General features: G+C 39.9%; 1 protein-coding gene and 1 pseudogene across 6 annotated transcripts in view; both read right to left on the bottom strand.

Annotated features, from left to right (window-relative positions):
• Positions 1-16,281, bottom strand: part of LOC139452295 (SH3 and PX domain-containing protein 2B-like) — a 291,496-nt gene that overhangs the window by 230,501 nt on the left and 44,714 nt on the right. The gene's annotated exons all lie outside the window — the stretch shown is intronic.
• Positions 1,573-5,123, bottom strand: LOC139452296 (uncharacterized; annotated as a pseudogene).

The raw sequence follows: 16,281 nt of genomic DNA, 5'->3' as shown, positions 1-16,281 counted from the left end.
CAGGATCGATATGCATAAAGAGGGAGAAAACATACTAAAATTTGAACATTATTGTAATCAAATACCAAACATAAAACTGTATGTAGTTTTACGTACAAAATTCAAGAACATATTCCTTATGGGTTTGGATATGTAGTTGTAAGGTATGATGGGAAAACAAACCCACCCGTGATTTATAGAGGCCCCGAGTCAGTGGGAAAGTTCCTAGAATACCTACAAAAAGAAGAGAGAATAATAAGGGTAAAATTATCGCATAAGAAACCCATGACGAGGGGTGATTGGAGGGCCTATAATAAGTCAACGATTTGTCATATTTGAAATAAACCCCTGACTGGGGATTCCGTAAGAGATCATTGTCACGTCACGGGTAATTATCGGGGAGCCGCTCATAACGAGTGTAACTTGAAACTAAAAATGAATTCTCAAACAATACCCATCCCCATTGTGTTTCATAACCTTAGAGGATATGATTCTCATCTCATCATGCAAGCTATTTCAAAGACCGACGGTGGTTTAACGTGCATTCCTAACAATATGGAAAAATACATATCATTCTCGTTGACTAAAACTATACATTATACGGATAAGGATGGGAAAGCCAGAACAAAACAAAGTAATGAGCTTAGATTCATAGACTCTGTACAGTTTCTGTTATCTTCCCTTGACAATTTAGCTAATGCGAACAATACCCATGACTTTGTAATAACAAATCAATATACCAATCGGTTAACTCGTCATTTGTTGTTGAGAAAAGGTGTATATCCTTACAAATACATAGATGATTGGTCTAGATTCGACGAAACTAAATTACCACCCCTTGAATCATTCTATAGTAACTTAACAGAATCTAAAATAACCGATGCGGATTATGAACACGCTCTGACAGTGTGGGATAAATTAGGTTGTAAGAATTCAGACGAGGATCACGATCTGTACTTAAAAACCGATGTGCTGTTACTCGCCGATATATTCGAGATATTTAGATCTCAACGGAGCTTGTAACAGCTGGCATGGGACTCAGTGTAGCCGGTGTCAACTATAATCACGGCGCCTATCGTACTTGTCATGGAAATAGCCGGAGTCTCAGGACTGGCAGGAATAGCGATAAAATTTATTTCTCGTAGGTTGCAAAAGAAAGCATTAAAACATGATAATATTCGGATACTCACCGAAGCAAAGTTGAACAGCATTGAGGATCATATTTCAACAGCACTGGCTGATTGTAAGATATCCGAGGAGGAGTTTCGTTTAGTTTTGTCAGAACTCACTAAATACAATGTAATGAAGCAGGTGATTCGATCAATTTCTCGTAAGACCAGAAAAAAAGTTCATAGAACAGGGGAGACAACAAGCGCTTCAATTATTCCGCGCCAAAACCAAAGAACTGCTTGGAGATTAAAAATAGATTGCTTACTATTGTTGAATCACATTTAAACGAATGCTTACATTAGTAAAAATTTTGATGTTTCTTTTAATACAATCTCATGGTGATCGTTGAATCATATCATCATTTTGACATAAAACATTCCCTCTGTAGTGGCAGTATAGGTATATAAATCTGGCTCTGGTGGAAGTGGTCCAGAACCCCCATCATCTATACTACTTGGTCTATGGTGACATCAGATAAGCTTAAATTGTTACATCGAAGTCACAAGAACATGTGAACTCAGCACATCGTAGAAAACCAAAGAAGGCAGTAGTGCACATGGCCTCCATTACCAGATCATTGAGAGGTCTGAGCACCCCTTTTCGTAGTGTACACACAATCTTCTTCAGAACATCGTAGGTTATGGGTAAGCGTTGTTGTAGCTTCTTGAATCCATGAAGTAGGGTTCGTAGCTGATTTAGCCCACCAGTAGACACTAAATCGAACACTGTATGCACACCTGCCTTCAGATAGGTAAACCAAATACCTGCAAGATACGATTGGACAGTGACATACTGTTGTTTTTCCTCACCGAAACAAAAGGCCACACATTGTTGCAGAAGTGCAGAATTTACTGGTGGCAGACCCCGTGCTGCCCATGTAAGGCTTGAGCATGTAGAGTACAGGATATATCTCAGGAGAAAGGCAACATATGACTGAAAGCCAGAAGCATAGGTGGTCTTGGTTCTGGCCCCCACTGCCGCATCCCATAGGGTGTTTAGATGTCTTGCCAAACCCATATCAACTGTGAGTGTTGTGGACACGTTGTTGCTTGGAGTGCTGCCTATGGAGCAAGTTTCCGAAATCTGGCAATCTGTAACCGAGATACACAATCAGCAATTTGATTTGACATGCCTGGTACATGTTTGGCACATATCACGAAATTGTCAAAGGCTACTAGTGAGGTTACCATACGCATCAGAGGCATAATGTTTTTGCATTTAGATCTACCCTTGTTGATTATGTTACCTGTCGATTCATTGTCACAATAGAACAAGATTCTTTTTCCTGACCAATGCTTGCCCCATAAAACGGCTGCTACTACAATGGGATACAGTTCAAGTAGCGCCATGGATCGACTGTTGTTTTGGCAATGGGCTTGCATAGATAGTGGCCAAGGAGACGAAAACCAAGCACCCTGAAAATAACCTCCAAAACCTAAGGTAGATGCGTCGGAAAACAGTTCCATGTCAGAAGCCTATGTCCTGGAAGAGTCATGAAAGAAAGAAACACCATTCCACTTCTGGAGAAACACATGCCACATGTGCAGATCAGAACGACATTCAGCAGAAACTTTCACTCTGTTGTGCAGTTTTTTAACGGATTTAGATAGATCAATGAGGTAAGACACAAAGGATGTTCCTGGCACAACCACTTTGCAGGCATAGCACAGATGTCCTATCAGAGACAGTAGTTGGTACACTTTCTCTTGTGACTGAACTCTTGCACCAACTCCGATATTCTAGCCAACTTGTCCAGGGGTAGTCAGGCAGTCATGGTATTGGAATCTAAAATGATACCTAAATATTCCATCTCACAGGCTGGACGAGCAGTTTTATGTGGGGATAAAGGAACTTGCAACTTGTTGAAAGTGGCTGTTAGGGTGTTCTTGGTAATAGGAGCTTGGTAGTTGGGTTCATCAATGGTGAGGAAGTCGTCCAGCAAGTGTAAAACGAAATGGACCTTGTAATTGTTTGTGAGGATCCAAACAATGGCTTGTGATATGCAATCAAAGATACGAGGGCTAGACCGACATCCAAATGCTAGGCGCTTGAAAACGTAATGCTGATTGTCACATCAAAATCCGAACAGTGACCAATAATCTGGGTGTATGGAAATTTGCTTGAAGGCGTCTTTAATATCCACCTTACACATACTCGCGCCTATGCCTATTCGGTTCAGTTCCAGTATGGCATCATCGATTAAATAATTGTCACGTAGGTTAAAGAGCACATGTCCTTGTCTATCATACCATTAATGCTAATAATGTTGTCGTTGTCATGTGGGGCTGAAAGGTCCCGAATCAGTCGTATTTTATGGCTGTATTTCCCTTCTGCGATGCCAAGGGGGCTGACCCGGAACACATGGTAAGGTGGGACTGAAAAGGGTCCAATATTCTAGCCCCGATCTAATTCTTGACGGACAAGGTGTGTTACGGTATCGGGTTCTTTCCGGGTGCTCAGATTGTTTTTGCACTCCCAGGTAAAATTGGGCACTGTTGCAACCAGAGGGTGAAAACTGTGAGTCAGTCCATCACACAAGTATTTCACAAAGGTCTGATCAGGGTGACGCCTTAGTTCCTCTTTTATGATGTTGGTATTTAGTGGTGTCAATTCCTCAGCCAATTGTCACTTGTTGATGCCATGTCCCTTATTGGAAGCAGTGTTGGATTTTTTGCAAACCAATTTATTGTGATAAGTGGAGCACACATGTAGAAAGTTGCAGCGAATACACATGCAGCCACTATCATTGAAATTGTTGCAAACTTCCTGTCCCTGGTACCAAAATTTTTGTTGACCATGTGAATCGGTGGAGCTGTTTGCAGTGCTTGTGGAGGTAACATTCTTTTTTCCCCCAAGGTATGTCGTGGGCTGACTTGTTCGCAGGTGTTCGTCAACACGGATGGACATGTCGCTGAGTCATAGCTGATGCTACTGCACAGGTCACATGACCTACAGCGAAGGCCAGAAGTACAAGTGGTATAAATTCTGGTGTCCAGAACGCTCCAGGTGATGTGCGTACCTCTCTCAGCCAGAGCTGCCACATGAGCCGCGAATCTCTTGTGGTATTCATAATGTACATGTCCTCCATATAAAGTGTGGAGTTCTGCCACTGTGCGTTCATGTTGCTCTAATTGCTCTCTCCTATTTGGCCAAGCCTCACAGAAAATATCCTTGAATATTCTCAAAGCTCTGCTGAATTCAGCAAAGTTCAAATTCCTGGTGGTACGTGGGTCAAGTTTTAACACGTATTTGCATGAACCTGTCTCTTCAGCAAGTCTATTTATCACCTGATTCTTGACATGGTAACAGGAGAGAGGCCAAATTGATATATTAAAATTACCTTTGTGTATTTTACGCCTTGTACTTTCATCAACAGAGCTGACATAGGGCACAGAATCTGACAAAACACATTGCGCTGGACTGGTCTGTGATATAGGCAAGGCTATGTTTTCTCCACTGGGAGCTCTAGCGGATAGACGCTGTGTAAGGGATGTAATCATATCTCTCATGACTCCCATCAATTCCACATTTGCTGACGATAACTGGTTGCCTGCTGTTGTCACTTTTGCCGGGATAGCTAGTAGAGCTGTCAGAATTCCCGCTGTTTACATGACTGTACTGGAGAGTAGCATCACAGGAAGGAACAGCATGTCTACAGACGACAATGCGGAAACGGGAGAGGCATGTTGAACAGCGCTGGCCCCTCCACTGACCGTGTGGTTCTCATTAAAATTTTCCTTGTACAGTTGTAAGATCGTCTTTCTTCCCAATGATGCTGGCACTGTGATACCTAAGGAGCGCAGCCTCTGTCTCAGGTCAACTGTTGTCTCGTAAGGGACGGCTCTGCCTGTCGCACTCGCTCTGACCTGTGACCCAACATGGCGACTGTTGTCGGAAGTTTCACTTGTTGCAGATGAAAATTTTTCGACAGGAACAGCTGTCCTGGTTCTCCTTGATGTCCGTTTCGGTGCCATTCCCGGTGTTTTAGGTACCTTGCTGACATGCAGGAGGTGGTGTGTGCAAGCGGCAGTAGGTCACAATAAAGGTATGGCAAATATTGTAGCGAGTCTAGTTGTCCTTCTTGCTTTGGGAGAGGAATGGAGAGACACAGGGCTTATGGGTAAATAGGCTCATGTGCGCATGCGCAGAGGGGGAATTTGAACCTTACGAGAGATTGTTGTAGGCGCAACATCAACACGTACATGTGAATAATTTTTTTATAATACTCTGGACATGCATATAGTAAGTAGAAACAAAATATTGAATTTGCACAAACCACAATATTAAATTATCATTTTATGCATCTAATGATGAACTTATAGAATCAGATTCGGTTCAGTATATTCAACGCTATCATCTGCGTTATTTTTACTTAATGACATTTTAACTGCTAGCTGGTATTTTTTACTATTTAAATCATCTGACTTCTCATTAATTTTGCTCGATATGATGGGTTTAACATCATTAATATCCATGTTGCAATTAATATCTATCTTCCAACCTCATAGATATTTACCAACTGTGAGTTCTCTAACAGTCGGGGGCTTGTTGTATTTCAAACCGAGTAAGGTAATCAATTCAGTTTTTCTCATCCGAAAATAACCACTTAGACCACGTTGTTTTGCGAAACTTTCAACTCTCTGACATAAGTCATTGTATGGTTTTGGTATACACAAAATAAAACATATCTCTAAATGTTTTTTTCTAAACACTGATTCTCCCCAACCTATTCCTCTTATTGATGTAATCCCTCTACCTAGCGGAAAAAATCTAGTTTTGTATCTTGTCAGCTCTGTGGGCCTTGCATAAACAATAATGACCTTTAACCCCAATTCCGAATACAGAACATGTGAAGTTAATGTTACCTTGCCTTATTGAGTAAGAATGAATGCCACAGCCAACGCAACGCCTATTACAGATTTGGGGCTTCTCCAAAACCGTAAATCTACACTGGTTCAACGTCATGGCTGTTAATACACCTCTAGTATCATTTGTCTAAATGCTTATCAGCCGAGCCGTGTCGCCAGCTCATGGCAGTGGCAGTCAAGCCCAGCGCAATGAATGTTTTCTCGCGGCATTTCTGTCCCTCTGACGTTGTATAAAACTGAAAGATTGTTGGCTTTGTGCCAGCTTGGTCAAGTGTCTTTCCGTAAACAAGGTAATATTCATTCATTGCAGTTTCAACATCCTTGAACGTTTGAATTGAATGATTTTTCCTACGAAGATCTTCATTGATAAAATCAAGCCTCTGCATTTTTTCCTAGCCCCATTGTGACTGAGCAGTTAAAAGTTGTGTCATTTCCGCTCCTCTTCAATTTTCCTTGCGCTTGATTCTCTCATAGTAGAGAATAAAAATATACTCCCCGAAAAAGCTTGAGCATTAACAATAACTCCGACTATCATTGCAATTGATGCCATACTATGTTCATAAATATTCAAATGTTTAATTATTTAATTTTGTCTTCTGGATAAGCCCTTGTTTCATTAGCATATATTTAGTAGCAACAGCTAGGCCTACATCTAGGATCATGATACCAATATCATAACCATTAAAATCTAGCTTTGGTGATGGTGCTTTAGTAATTATTTTACTTTAATAAGCGCCCTCTAAAGCCTGTAAAAGACGCTCAATGACAGTAGAACTATAAAAATAGTTGACAAAAGGTCTGATGTTTACTGCGGTGCTTTGTGTTTTGTTCTCTTCTCCCTCTGCAGTATTCTTTTGTCTTTATGTTCTAGGAGGCTCTTGACCGGGTTACCAATTCTAATTATGGATAAAGCACAAAGAGTGAAGTTTGATTTAAAGTTTATTCAACAAAAAAACAACAGGGGGCCAAATCTCCATTTAATTATAACCTACATATTTTTCCCCCTTCCCTACCAATGTAACCCAATTCAACCTTATTTCTTAAACTTGTTCTTTCAACCACCCCTCTAACTTAACTCGCGAAAGTAAAACGTCTCCAAAACAAACCTATTTAATCTCTACTCTATTTTTACCTTACCAGATACTGGTGAGCGACAACTGACGATTCCCTTCCCTGGATAGGCTTATAAAGCCAACACACGGACCATGTGACCAGGAAAAAGGACACAACCAATGAACATGCTCCTTACATCTCGGCTCTCCCAATCATGGCTTCCGCCTAGCCGAGCATGCAAGAAGCGTGGCATCGTCACATCTTCCCAGCCACCATGCCGACGTGGGTATAAGCTGCTACAAAAAGGACTACAAAGATAGGTACTACGTCACCCGATCAACTCCCCTTAAACTAACCCACCAAGTTCCAAAATATATCTATTTACCCAAAATAATCCCCAGTCGACCACATTACCTATACGAGCATAGCCTATAGCTAAGCCACTAACAACTGCTGAATGATATGCTGTGTTTAACATTTTTCTCTCTCTAACTGGAGTAGTCATGTTTTATAACATAATATGAGGATTTAACTCTAATTGAACAGCGTCCAATTTTTGAACTGGCGATGTCTTCTCTTCACCATTAGATTTACCAGTCTTAATAAACCATACCACTGCTATAACAACTCCTAGTGCATAGGGAGCCCAAGTTTTAATCCGTTCAGCTGATGTACTGTGTACACTGTGTTCGCTCTGTAGTTGTAGTTTTGCCTTCCTGGCTAAAGCCCCCCTTTTACCAGCTGCTACTTTTTGGGGGTTCTTAGTCACTCTAACAACTTGTGGCGTTTCCACATTATCATTACGAGTACTTAGGCGTTAGTGTCGAATAAAGCAGATTGTTGGATTAACGAGTGTTGGATTAACAAGACTTGACTGTAATACACTATCCGATATTCAAGTCTAGCACACAATTTAGCAACTGAGTAAATTTTGCTAAGCAGTTGCTAAAATGTCCTACGTAGTTGCTAAATTTTGCTAAGCAGTGGTTAAATTTGCTATGCAGTTGCTAAAATTTGCTAAGCAATTGCATAAGCAGATGGTTGGTCAGTTTTTCATATGAGCTTAGAGTACTTTGTTTCCGCTTACAGTTTTCTAACTTTATCTCGATTAAGCTTTGTAGAAAAAACATAATTTTCGTGTAGACATTCCTCAAATGAATATGTGTCCTTGCAATGAAATAGTGCAACCCATCTTGTCTGCTTTCTGAGATGTTTTAGAACTGAGTTGTATTTTTAACTGAGTTGTATTTTTAAGTAAGTACCCAAACACTATGCTCCATCTGTTGACCGGATAATACTAAATATGAAAGCATATCTTTCTTTTCAGTAAGTTCTTTACTAGCTCTGCGGTCGTATATTATGACAAGGGTTGGCTCTCCTTTGAATTTTTCACGACATACTCGTAAACAGTCTTGTAAACGATCACCTGGATCAACTTTGTGCAGCTTGGATCCTTCATTACTCAATCTAGGTATGTTTTATCAATATTTATAGTCGGACGCAGAATAATAATATGGGCAAAAAGATTGTGATAATGACTTTGTAAAATATCTAGAATAAAAGATATATTTCGGCAACCCATTGCCCTCAGATGATAGCGCAGTGAGGTTCTTTAGGTAAAAGATTATTAATAGATCTCTTGCACAAATCTTCCATTGTGTATATTAAGTTGCGTATCCATAATCACGTACAAATATTATTTCGGCCTTCTTCGTTATCTGTATAGTAACACCCTCACCAGCATTCTCTTTTCTCCACCCACTACCGTGTAGTTGGTCATCATCTGTGGTTCCCATGTCGAGCCATAGCGCATACTTTGAGGTAAGGAATTCAGCCAGCAATACATCCACAAGATCCAGATCTTTTGCAACCGTGTTAACTTCTGGACTACGTCTTATAGAAAGGAGTTTTGTAATCTCATCCCACTGTTGATATGCTCTCATGCCTTGACTATATTGTTAATTAGGCACGTCCTCGATAGTCAATTCTACTTTTTTTGCACGTCGTACCATTTTTATCACTGATGATCTTGCGATGGCGAAGCACCAGTCATACAAAATGGCTAAACTTCCTGTATACTGGTAATTTGTCTCGCTCATTCAGGATCTGTTATCATATCAGTGAGATATTGTCAATGGAATAGCTAGCTTCATCAGTGGTTTTGAATACTCTGTGGTTGTTAATAAAAGTGAGTTTTTATTCTAACCTATCACCTCACCTAGAGAGACATATCAACCTCACGACCTGAGACTGTCAGGCATCTCAAGACTTGAACTTTGAACAGGATAGGCATCTTGTCATCAATGTGTATTAACAATTCAAATAAAAGTAGGCATGTTCCTCTTAAGTCCTTGTTGACATTACATAAGTGCATAGGCATATTACCTCTACGGCTTTGTTATCAATTCATAACTGCCTGGGCATGTTACCTCTACGGCTTTGTTATCAATTCATAACTGCCTAGGCATATTACCTCTACGGCTTTGCTATCAATTCACAACTGCCTAGGCATATTACCTCCACATCTTCATTGTAAAATAAATCACATGTTCCGAAGTTCCTGGAGTGTCTGTGGAACATGTGGTTGACCTCGAAAGGCGCCTATTCATCTCATCCCACATGTGCTCGATTGGTGAGAGATCAGGGGAGCGAGCCGGCCAGGGGATGACATTCATCTTGTTATAATTTTTGACGTTTACACGATATACGGCTTTTCCATTGGACGAGAGGTCGGTCACATGACCGCGAAGTTGACGTTCATAAGTGAATGAACGACACAATTTGACGTTCATACGTTTTTCACGAGACCGTGTTCTTGAAATGACGTAAACACTGACGGACTACTTCCACATTCCTGGGGAAACCACTGGGAATTCCCTAGCACGAAACATGCATAAGCATTATTTCTGATCATTTAGAACCTTTATTCTTGGTCTCAGCGTTTCAGTATACATTGAGAATTGTTAGAGAGCGTGACTGCATGATTGTTCACGAATATCCTCGCTGCGGCCTATCCTAATGAACAAACGATGAAATGCACATCTAAACTATCGTTGTATCGACTCGATCCGTGCCTAGGCTGACATTGACCGTCTCCAGCAATCTATGAATTTACCTTGGTGTCTGTTTGATGCATCTTTACTCACCTTTCAATGATCGGCCAGTTGATCAATGATGACGTACACATGTAACCGCCAAAGGTTCATTAACAACTTCGGAAATGCTCCCGTTACGTTTATCGTGTCGGCCATTTTGACGTCTTGTCCTGTCATTGTGACTGACTTACTCAGGTAGTTCTTTACAGACCTTTCTCATCTAATGAGGATATGATTTGAACACATGTGCTGCGTAAGATGTTTCTGGAGAGCAAATTGTGCCTCCATACGCCCATGTCACCTCTCTTTTTGAGGAACTATATTACTCCGCGATATAGCTGGTTGTTGTATGGCTGTCAGTGTAAACATGAAGTCACACGTACTAAATAAAATTGTGTTAAGATCTCGGCCTACATCCTTTGAGGTAAGAAATTGTGATAAAAAATTATAATTATTGACCTTCACTTTGTGTGAGTTCATTGGAGTATGAACCTTCATAGAGTGAGGGCCAAACATTGTATGAACTTCGTCGCAAGCTCCGACGTTCATACAGTTTGGCCCTCACTCTATGAAGGTTCATACTCCAATGAACTCACACAAAGTGAAGGTTAATTCTTAATTGTTGAAGAGAATCCTGAATCCTGTCGAGCAATATAAGGCCGAGCGTTGTCATGTTGAAAGGTAATGCCTAGGCCATGACGACGCAAAAACAGTAGAACAACAAGGCTGATGATCTCGTCGCGGTAGCGCTGTCCATTGAGATTTCCCTCTACTACTATCAAATGGGTCCTCTGTCTTGATGTAATCCCACCCCATACCAAAACCGATCATCTTCCATGACACAATGATTGATGTAACATTCACCTCAATGTCGGTACACTCGAATCCGTCCATCGCTGTGGCTGAGGTGAAACGTGACTCACTGTAGACATGCTTGACGGTGGTTTCCTGTCAAAATGGGACGTCTTGCGGGTCTTTTGGCGACAATCCATGCACATCTGAGGCGACGACATACGGTTTGTGAAGATATTCAGGGATGCTTCTTGCAGTCACTGTCGCTGGGTGGAATCGATTTCGTAGATGTGTTGTTCGAATACAGTTGACTTGTCGATTATTGGTTACGCATTGCCTGTCACTCCGAGGATGTTCTCTGACTGCATTCGTCAGTTGCCAACATTGCCATAAACACCAAATGGTGTTTCTGTGTACGTTAAATTGTCTTGCAACATCATGTTGACTCGATCCTGCATCAAGCATACCAATGTCTCGCAGACGCTTAGTTTCAGCCAGGCATGGCATTTTGTAATGTTGAATAATTGCGTAATTTTGTTGTTTTTCTGAGTGGTTGTTGTCAGCACGATGCTAAACAATGCATATGGAATCTCATTAACGCACATGTTTTTATACCCATTCTTGGGTAGTGAAATGCATGGGACTTGATTCCATACATGTACTACAATATTGAAAACCAAACTTTACTTGTTTGAAAAAATACACTGAAATATTGGTGTCACAGGAACTTTTGTTGTTGAGTATATATTCAACATTTTACCAATAACAGGCATCAAGCAAGGTATGACTACTGTAACAATTAACCAAAATGAGCTACATTGACAGAATGTTAGATAGCTGCTAGCATGATGCATGGAAGCCTCTGATCTCTCTGTATGGCTTTCTCCTTGTCAACAGCCAGTGAGCATGGATATGGGTCATTCTCTAAAAAAGTAACATTTTGGCCTATGAAAAATCAACAAATCAGAATTCATTTTTGAAATGTTTTTGTTGAGCAGATAAACAACATAACAATTACTGAATACAAGTCTAAAATATGCAGGCTTAATATGTCTTATTTTCCTTTTTGCAGAAAACTATTTCTGGCATCTCTGTACCAAATGTCTGTGCTGTTACCGTGCATAAAATTCAGTTTTTGTCACCAAACATAAATCTAAAATGAATAAAATTTATGATATGGTTGTTGCATTTTGGCATAGTTCAAATGTAAAAAGCTTTAAAATTTCATTTATTGGCTTTACTATACTATTAGACTGTAAATATATGGATACAATGGAATTATTTGCAAAAAGATGTACGATAAACTTGTCTACTTCTTACGCTGAAATGGAACTACCATAATTCTATAAGGTAATAATAGTTATTACACTCATTTTATGAATTATATATATTTTTGTCAGCAGAGTTGAACCAATTTTAACTTTTGAGATGGCAGAAACCTGGTGACAGGAAAGACATTCATGGTAACAGGACAGACAACATGGTAACAGGAAAGACAAAATATTTTGTAATTGCCAAAACTATAATAACTATTTCTGTGTTCTGTGTTTCAGAAGTAAAGGTAGTCAAAAAAAGGGAAACTCAATGAATGTGCATATCAAAGCGTTAGGTGTATTTTGTATCTGACCTTAATTAGAAAAAAATGTGAGGTTTGGTAACAGCACAGACAAGCAAAAATTCATAAACCAATATTATGTGGAATTGCTCATCTCAAAAATAGAACTTGATCAGAAACTCTACCAACAACCTTAATGGCACTTTTTGAGGTTATTGTTGCTTATTCCAAGCATAAACCTGTAAGCATGGTAAGGAAACGAGAATAGTCAACTTTCAAAACTTCAACAGTAACAGCACAGACAAAGTCTGATAACATATTTGCACTTTTACCAAATGATAGCATTACATGATAACATTCAGTAAATCATTCTTGACCTCATTCATGTGCACATATAAACACAGGTTATTGTTTGCCATGAATTGTTTCCAACATATCTTCCCACAAAGAAGACTCAACACAATAGTCAGAGGACAGTGATATTTTGGAAGGCTCTGGTACAAAGCTAACTATGTCCTCAAATTGGTATCAGCATTTGTCTTTAAGTTTGCGTGGCCAGAAGAAACAATTTGCATTCCCGTGCTTTCCCGCGTTATGCATATATTCCACAAAAACTTCACCTAGCTCTATATCTTCAACATAACCAGGATATGATATGTTATACACAATGACAACGAATTTCCCGGGGCATTCATTTGTATCAACTGGCTGGTGTATTTCCTTTTGTCTTTCCATCTTATCATCATCTGAACTTTGTACCATTTTCTTACTTGTCTTTTGGTGAATTTCATCATCATTCAGACTCTCCATTCTGTCAACACACACCTCCACTTCTCTCTTTCCCCGACTCATACACTCCATTCTGTCAGCACACACCTCCACTTCTCTCATTCCCCCACTCATACACTCCATTCTGTCAGCACACACCTCCACTTCTCTCATTCCCCCACTCATACACTCCATTCTGTCAGCACACACCTCCACTTCTCTCTTTCCCCCACTCATACACTCCATTCTGTCAGCACACACCTCCACTTCTCTCATTCCCCCACTCATACACTCCATTCTGTCAGCACACACCTCCACTTCTCTCTTTCCCCGTCTCATACACTCCATTCTGTCAACACACACCTCCACTTCTCTCTTTCCCCGTCTCATACACTCCATTCTGTCAGCACACACCTCCACTTCTCTCTTTTCCCCACTCATACACTCCATTCTGTCAGCACACACCTCCACTTCTCTCTTTCCCCCACTCATACACTCCATTCTGTCAGCACACACCTCCACTTCTCTCTTTCCCCCACTCATACACTCCATTCTGTCAGCACACACCTCCACTTCTCTCTTTCCCCCACTCATACACTCCATTCTGTCAGCACACACCTCCACTTCTCTCTTTCCCTCACACAGACTCTCCATTCTGTCAGCACACACCTCCACTTCTCTCTTTCCCTCACTCATACACTCCATTCTGTCAGCACACACCTCCACTTCTCTCTTTCCCTCATGCACAGACACGGTGTTTGAAGTGATCATGTAAAATTACTTTCATTCAAAGTTGCTAAATATGTTACATTTCTTAATTATGTACAACAGTAGGGCGAGCAAATTGAATAATTGTTCATTATTTGTGTCAACTTGGTAAATAAATCAAATGTCTTTGCTGTCACTGAAAAGTGTCTGTGCTGTTACTATTAAATGTCTGTGCTGTTACCAAAGTTCTACTGTGCAGTGTAATCAGTGTTTATTGACCCAAATGTTAATGGAAATTCAATTTTTCCGGTAACTAACAAAAGCCTAAGAGATAGAGTTTTAAAGACACTGAAACATTGAACAAAACTTTCTCAAAATCTCTATTAAACACTAAATGTCTGTGCTGTTACTGTTACGTGTCTGTGCTGTCACAGTCACTCATAGACACTGTGTTTGAAGTGATCATGTAACATTACTTTCATTTAAATTTGCTAAATATGTTACATTTCTTAATCATGTACAACAGTAATGCGAGTAAATGAATAATTGTTCATTATTTGTGTCAACATGATAAAAAAATCCTAAAATGTCTTTGCTGTCACTGAAATGTATCTGTGCTGTCACTATTAAAAGTCTGTGCTGTTACCAAAGATCTACTGTGCAGTGTAATCAGTATTTATTGACCCAAATGTTGATAATCTTCAGATTTTCATGCAACAAACAAACATACAAAATACATTACCATTCATGTTTTCTTTGTCTTTTAATATATATATGTTGAAACATTTATTGAACACTATATGTCTGTGCTGTCGCCTAAATATGTCTGTCCTGTCACTTTTTTTAAGGTGACAGCAGAGACAGTGACAGGAGAGACAAACTATGACATAATGCCAGCTTAGGACAATGACTTCTCTCTTGCACTAAAAAAAGCACACTGGTTGAGTTCCATTCTGACAGTCAAATATGCTCATTATATTTGATTTTTTTAATAACAATTCCGGAACCCAAAATGCATGGTTACAGCACAGACACCTACAAAAAGTACACATCAAAAGACAACATTTACCAGTTATTTTGAAGACACTGCACCAATATAAATTGCTTGAGCATATGGTGCCATGATAGTACTGGAAAGGAAGAGACCTGCAAAGACCTTAGCCTTCTGGCTTACCAAAGGAGCAATTATTATTTGTACTTGTACTACCTGGTGACAGGACAGACACGATTACTCTGGACACGATTACTGTTTCCAAAAATAATGATTCCAAGTGGAAAATCATCAGCTTTTCTGCTGTTATCTGCCTTTCATGATGTCATGCTACATAAATCACCAGGGCTTTGGGAAGTATTTGTTCCCAGAGACTAAAGATAATTTGAGAAAGTTTGATTTTTTATTTGTGGACAACAAGTTTCTGCACATTTCTGCACATTAAAGGTATTGTTCTGGCTAACATAAGGTTATAGCAGTAATTTGATCAGAATATTGCATAAATCTGATAAATATCTTCATTGTCAAGTAATCAGAAAACAGAATTATGAGTTGTTTTCAAGAAAATTCATTTGGACAGGAAATGTTACTTTTTTAGAGAATGACCCATATACTCTTTGGCATACTGGAGTGTGATCTACAGACATCCGTTTTGACATTGGAAGAGAACTGGAGTGTACAACCATCTCCCAACATGTCACAGTGTTGGAAATTGGCATTAGTACCTTAATCCTTGCCAAACTGCCCTTTAGTTAAGGTATCATAAGGACTAGTAGAATTTTGGCCTTTTTAAGAGTTTTAGACCAGTAAGGACTAGTGGACTAAAACTGTTAGTTTCTATCGCTGTGTCAACATCGTTACTTTTTCCAGAGAGAATTTGAAATGTTTATATTTGATCTTCAGTCACACCAGTTTCCAAACAAAGCTTCAATTCTTCTGTTTTCTCCATTCCAAAAGCAAGGTTGATTGGTAATCTTAGTTCATGTCCAAATATGGAAGAAGGGTGTCTGGCCAGTGGTCGCATGGTGGATGCAGTTGTAAGCATGAACAAAAGGTCCTACATAATTCTTCCAATCCCATTCTTGTCAGGTTAGAGGGTGCCTAGCATGTCACTGAGGGTCCTGTTGAATCTCTCCCACATGCCGTTACCCATAGGGTGATATGAAGACGTCCTTGACTTCTTAATGTTCAGTAGTAAGTCGCACAATTTCTTCACAAGGTTGCCCTCGAAGTTGCTCCTTGGTCCGCGTGGAGATGCTGTGGCATTCCAAAGTGTTGTGGGTGTAGAAGGCCTCTGCAGTT

Source organism: Haliotis cracherodii, unplaced genomic scaffold, assembly GCF_022045235.1.
Source record: "Haliotis cracherodii isolate W230 unplaced genomic scaffold, xgHalCrac1.p SCAF_9, whole genome shotgun sequence".
NCBI lineage: Eukaryota > Metazoa > Mollusca > Gastropoda > Lepetellida > Haliotidae > Haliotis > Haliotis cracherodii.
Note: the sequence above shows the minus strand (reverse complement) of the source record. Positions and strands in the feature narration are given on the sequence as shown.